The sequence below is a fragment of the Nothobranchius furzeri genome, chromosome 5 (assembly GCF_043380555.1).
Source record: "Nothobranchius furzeri strain GRZ-AD chromosome 5, NfurGRZ-RIMD1, whole genome shotgun sequence".
Classification (NCBI taxonomy): Eukaryota; Metazoa; Chordata; class Actinopteri; order Cyprinodontiformes; family Nothobranchiidae; genus Nothobranchius; species Nothobranchius furzeri.
This window is the reverse complement of record NC_091745.1, coordinates 52,959,695-52,966,672: the sequence shown is the minus strand read 5'-3', so window position 1 is coordinate 52,966,672 and position 6,978 is coordinate 52,959,695.

The window sequence follows — 6,978 nt, the reverse complement described above, 5'->3', positions numbered from 1 at the left end:
GAACCAGACTCTTTCTCTGTGCAGAATTAAACAGAGGACGAGTCTGGCAGGCCAGGCTAGCGCAGAGCGCGTGATGAAAAATGTCTGTCTTCCACCCTGGAAGAAACTGAAAACACAAACCAGGAGTTTAAAGCGAGAACGATAACAGACCGGAAGCCAGTGCACGCTGGCCAGAACCGGACTGATGTGGTCCCATTTCCTGGTCCCAGTCAGAAACCTGGCAATGCTGTTCTGCACAACCTGCAGGCGACGCAGTGATGACTGATACATATAGAGAGCTGCAGTAATCAAGCCTAGAATTACAAAAGCTTGGAGTAGAAGAAGAAGAAACAATCTTTCTATGGCGCCTCTCAAGATAAAAATCACAAGGCGCTTCACAAAAACAAAAAAAATTTAAATATAAAAAAGAATTTAGAAAATGACTAAAAATGTGTTTATAATAAGCAAAAACTAGCCAATTGTTATTGAAAAATATAAAGAAAGAGAGAGAGTTAATAGGAAAGATGGAAATCAGTGGATCCCTGGAAAGGTAGAACAAGTAGTTGCATCAGCAGTGGTTCCTACATAAAGATTGGGAATTTTGGCACTAGATGATCGTTTAAAACAAATAGAGTTATTTTTTGGCAGTAAATGGGCATCTATAGTGGCCACAGATTATCTTAATGTGCCTGTGGTGTCTGCAATGACATGAGTGCTATTGATCCTGATAAGATTGTTGTGCCATGCTGAACAGTTATTCAGAGCAGAAGTGCTGGTGTGTACCCAACACTTTTTCAGTATTTTCACAGTAGAGTGAGAGGGGTGTGCCAGTCCGTACAGGATACAGAAAACATCAAAAGAATTTAAGGCTTCAGGTTTCAACCCTACATGGACAAGCGGGTTCAGAAAATGGATGGATGGATGATTCCTGCTGCTCCGTGGAATCTAGGGCTTGAGCCGACGCAACATTCACCCTCACAGTCGGCGGCATAGCGACAAGTCCGCAAGCAGCAGCACACACACACATCCCCGCTCTGAGGAATGACGGTTCAGAAATTTGCCAGGGCTGAATTGTAGTCCCAGTCCACCCCTGCTTACTGGTGATTGTTGTAGGTTCTGTAGTTTCAGGATGTTGTGCAGTCAGAGAGGAGCTCCATGTTTGTCCTGTGGTTTCTTCAGGTGGTGCTGAGAGTGAGATGAGATGAATGGTGAGGAATGTGAACATGAGCATTAAAATGCTGCATCCTGCAAGCTGTAAACAGATCTTCATCTTCACTGGTTTGAGACGCGGGCTTCTATTGATGCCACTGCCCCTTTGCAGCCGGGCTTCGTTGCCGCTCTATTAGCGGTTTAGGAGACTTCTATGAGCTTGCAATGAGAAAGATGTATCCACGTTGGCCTCTCAGCAATTTTGACTGCTGTGGGGTGGTGAGGAGGACTTGGTATGGTCCCTCCCAATGGTGGGCTTGCCCAATTGTATCGTCTCAGCACTTTGATCAGGACCCAATTTCCGGGTTTCACAGCCTGTGTGGGTGAGAGAGCAGAAAAGAATTCTGGGAGATCATTGTAGTTTTTTACTTGTTTCTCTGCAAAAATTCTCATCATCCAGTCTTCCAAGGTATGTTCCTTTTCACTCTGGACTAATGGATTTGTAATATGTGGTAATGGGAATCTTCTTCCATGTACCACTTCAAAAGGTGTCGGTCCTCCTGAGGGAGCAGTTGTTCTCATCCATAGTTTTACTAATGATACACATTCAGGCCACGATCTGCCTGTTTCTGCCACAGTTTTGGCTAATCTATTTTTTTTTTTGTTCCATTCATTCTCAACGAGTCCAACTGACTCGGGGTGATAAGAACAGTGGTTCTTCAGTTCTAATCCTAAGGTTTCAGAACATCTAGTCATTACCTCATTCACAAAATGTGTTCCATTATCTGATCTTATAACACAGAGTATTCCATAAGTAGGAAAGAAATGGGTATGTAATACTTTTGCTATGGTTAGTGCGTTTATCTTTGTGGGATATATTTCAGGCCATTTAGATAAGGCATCTATCAGTGCCTTGTTCCTTGCATCTGTGAGAGTTCTATTGAATCCATGTGTATTGTGTGAAATGGGTATTCAGTTGTAGAGAACTTTCCTCTTTTGGCATCTTTGGTGTGTTCTTGCTGTGTTGAAATTCTAATTCCATCTTTTAGTTCTTTTTAAAACACAGGTTTTATTTACCTGCAACGTTTCGTTTGCGGCTGCAAACTTCGTCAGGCTGACGCTCTTCCTCTTTTGGGTCTTAATCGCCCCTGTGCATTGTTTTTTTAGGCTTATGAACCCGGCCTTCTACTGTATTCTGAATACAGCGGGATTCAGTTTACGGTTTGGAAACCAACCTCTGTAAAAATCAGATCACTGATACGTGTGACTTGTATGTAAATGGGTTATAATGTCCTTCTCTAAAGGAGTATTATAAATCCATGCATTCTTCCATTCACTCACACCCAAGTTTTTTCACAGTTTAGGATAACTAGAGAAACGTTTCTATACGGTCAAAATGCTTAAAACCATTAAATACAGTATTCAAGAGAATCTGTTAATGCGTCCGTTCAGTGGACCAAACCAAATTTGAAATCTCTCAGTTAATTACAATCCTTTCGGTGGATTAAACCAAGTTTAAAACTTCTTCCTCAATCTGTTCAGTGGATTAAGCCAGGCTTAAATTCTACCAGTTTACTGGGATTTTAGTCAATAAAAATAGTCTCACCAGACTAGTCGACTCAGGTGCAAGTTTGTGGATCCGTGCGGTCTCCCAGCGACATCAAAAACAGGCTAGAAACACCGACCTCTAGCGAAACTCATCACCGGAGGGTTTTCAGTATCTCGAAAATTCTGCAGCGTTGGCTGTTGGCGTCGTTAGGATGACCCCGGATCCGGCTCGAAGGACCTGTTTATGTTAGGGATTTTACCCAACAACCTGCAGTCGAATAGGAAGACAGACAATGACCATCAGATACAATTTGCAAAAGAACTGCAAAGAACTGCCAAGTTAAGCATTTATTTATACAGAGAGATGTACATCAGAAAGACAAGGTTTGGATGGTTTCAAACTTCTCCCTGGAACATTCTGTACAGGGTGTGACGTTAGTTTGTGTATGACAGAAAGATTATTGGAACATAACATATACAAGATGAATCAGTTTATACAGATTTGTACAGGCTGAATAGACAAAGAAAAGCTTCATAACATTGTGAGACTAAAATTTCTTATCAGAAAGGCAGAAGGAAAACAAGGTAAGCTCTGCCCACTTGGTTACCATGACTACTGTGCCAAACATGCGACACAGAAAAGATTGCTCAATTAATTATTTCATCGCTCAGTTATTAATTCATTCATTATCTCTTGATAAATTACTTTGATAAATTCATTAACTTGTCACATTAATTTATTAAAAAGGAAAACTTGAATATTTCAGCCACCATGTCAACATTTCTAGACATTAACACTCCATTCCAGTCTGCTCCATCAATGTCATAATTGAAATTAGCCCCACAAAATGTCTCGTAAGTTCTACCCCAAAGTATCTTTGGTCCTAACTTAACTGCTTCCCTTTTGTTGCCTCAGCGATTACATTGGGGTCCGTAAACACATCTGGAGCTGAGCAGTCCCTTCAGAGCAAGCAGCATTATTGTTGGTGTATATATGGACAATGCATGCTGAAGATGTGCGTCCTAAGTCATTGAGAACAATACTAGTAGGATGTTTAACTAGTAGCTTTAGGTTACACTTAAGTGCAGTCTCTTTCAACCTCTTCTGCAAGGAATAAGTTTGCCATTCAACGTTAAAATCCTCCAGTGTAATTTAATTCCCATGTTCTGCTGGAGGTCTGTACATACATCCAACAACAACATCCGTGTCCCAAGAAACCACAAAAGTGCGCGCGCGCGCACGCGCACACACACACACACACACACACACACACACACACACACACACACACACACACACACACACACACACACACACACACACACACACACACACACACACTTATTTGTTTATTTATTTATTTGTTTATTTATTTATTTGTTTGAGCACGGGGAGACAGCTAAACTAAAAACAAGGCAGAAGAACAAAAAAAAATCCTGCTGTGGCATGCGAAACATGTATTGCTCATACATACCAAAATGACGTAGCTAGTGTCACAGTGCAGGTGAGTTGAGCGGTTGTGAGGATCCAAATGCTGGGGAGGAAGCAGGCAGGCAGACAAACTGGAACATGTAAAAGGTCTTTAATGATAAACGCACGCAGGACATGGAAACAATGAACCAACAAGACACACAGAATAGAGGGTTCAAATACATGAGGAGCTGGGAGATTGGGTGATTGGGTGACGAGAGGCAGGTGGGAGCAATTAACAGGGACACATGACTGAACAGAACGGGGAGACAGGACAGAGTGCGACAGTACCCCCCCCCCCCACCCCACCCCACCCCCACCCCTGAAGGGCGGCACCAGACGCCCAAGGCAGGCCAAGACGGAGTCTAGGGGGCCTGCGTCTGGGTCAGAGGAGGATACGGCGACGGGTTCTGGGAGGCTTGCACCTGGCGAGGGCAGGGCCAGCTGTGACTGGAGGCGGAGCCGCTGTAGGGGGAGTCGCTGACTTGGCTGGAGGCGGAGCCGCTGCAGGGGAGTCGCTGGTTCAAGACCACCTGGACTGAGAGGCACGATATCATTGAAGCAGGTAATTTTTTATAATTTAATATCATACCTTAATCTGTTTCTTATTCATTTCAATCCTGTCAACATACTTAAAGTTCAATTATACGAGTCTGTCGACACAAATTATAGTATTTGTAAGGTATGTATTACTAAAAACAATTCTTGTAGCATATTCTATCAAAACTTAATTGCCAGATATATTAAATATGTGTTATGTATTTGTCATTCAACAGGTTTGATCAATATGAGAAGACACCTTGACCAGATGGCAGAGGCTGGGGCGGAGCAAGTCAAGCAACAGTCATCACATCCTACACTCATCTTTGTTTAAAAGTGCTTTTTAGTCCATCGATCCCAGCGTGCTCTCTATAATTAATGCTTCTCTGGTCTCTGGTCAGGTCCCTGCTTACTTTAATAATGCTGTAATCCACCCGCTTCTTAAAAAACCGAGTCTTGACGCCTCTCTCCATAACAGCTTCAGACCCATCTCCAAACTTCCGTTCATCTCCAAGATCTTGGAAAAGGTTGTGGCTAAACAACTCACAGCTGCTCTTGATGAACATAACATCTATGATAGCTTCCAGTCAGGTTTTCGTAGCTCATTCTACTGAAACAGCTCTTCTTAGGGTCTCTAATGACCTTCTGACTCACAGTGATGCAGGGGACTGTTCTGTTCTGATCCTGCTGGACCTGACTGCAGGGAAAAGTCATGGGCTTGTGACTATAACCTAATTTATGTTACTAGTTTGCAGTGTAACTGTCTTTGTACTTCAATATGCATATTTGTTCATTTAATAAAAAAACGGCCACTTTGAGATTTATACCCCATTGTCTTTTTTTAACTATTCAGAAGAGCCCGTCCTTGCACAGTCAAAAAAGTAACTAAGTAACTTTTACTCTGACTACATTTGAAATAAGCTACTTCTTACTTTTATTTGAGTACATTTTGAGGCAGGTAATTTTACTTGTAATTGAGTAAAATTTCATGAAAGTAATTATACTTGTACTTAATTTTAGTACTCTTTCCACCTCTGGTGTCCAGACATGAAGTTGAAATGCCTTTATCTCATCCAGTCTAGATTACTGTAACACACTTTTCACATGTTTTAATAAAAAAATCCCTTTAGTTGGTCCAGAATTCTGCAGCGAGGCTAAAACTGGAGCAAACAGAAGAGCACTAACTGAGTGTGGTAAAGCTCCTCCCTATATCACTGAATATATCACTGAACTGCTAAAGCTTTATACTCCAACCTGAGCGCTCAGGTCCACCCACCAGAACATTCTAGAAGTTCCAAAGATCAGATATAAAAGTCGAGGTGATCGCTCCTTCAGGGCTGATGCACTCTGACTTTGGAATACACTTCCTTTATTTTTATGTTGTATTGCCGTCTGGACACCTTAAAATAGCAGCTTTTACTTATAATCATTTTTATTAAAGTGTGAATTTTTTAATTGATATTATTTTCTTTTCAAATACTTTTAATCTTTAGTTTTTTTTGGTCTTTATTCATTTGATATTTAGTTATTATTTTATTATCTTTTGATTTTTATGGAAATAAACTTTATTTACAAATATCTCACAAATTGAATCCTAATGAAACTTTCAAATGGACGTCTTCCACTTTTGTTGTCAACCAAAATCACGATAACTGCCACAGTTCATTGACCTTAGAACGACACACCAATGGCTACATAAGCCAAACTGAAATACTAAAACCTTATGCAGCAGCAGCTATAAGTCATTCACGACACTTATTCTGACCAGGCTGGACTAGGCTTGGTTACGAGGGCCGATTCTTCCCCGGGCCGCTCTCTGAACCAAGGAGGTGAGTGAGAGGGTGATGCTACATTGAAATCTATCTGGACAACCTTTTTCACCCCCAGCATGATGCTGTGGAGGCTTTAGCAGCTGCTTCAGTGACAGGATGTTCCATCCAACATCAGGCAGGTAATTCACCCCATCGGTAGTGAAGCTTTACAAGCAAACCATTTAAACTCTCTTTTTGCATTTTTTCTTTGCACTGTAAACATAGTTGTGTAGATTTGATTTAAATACACTTAAATGCATAAAACAGCTTTTTTGTAAGTTTTTGTTCAAGTTTGATGCGTGCTGTTATGTTCCTCTATTACCAGTGACAGAGCTTGGTCCGCATGGCCAGCAGTAACTCAGGCTCGTTTCCAGTGAGAGTTGGACTTCACCAAGGCTGCCCTTTATCACCGATTCTGTTCATAACTTTTATGGACTTTTATGAACTTCTAGGCACAGCCAAGGAGATGAGGGAATCCTT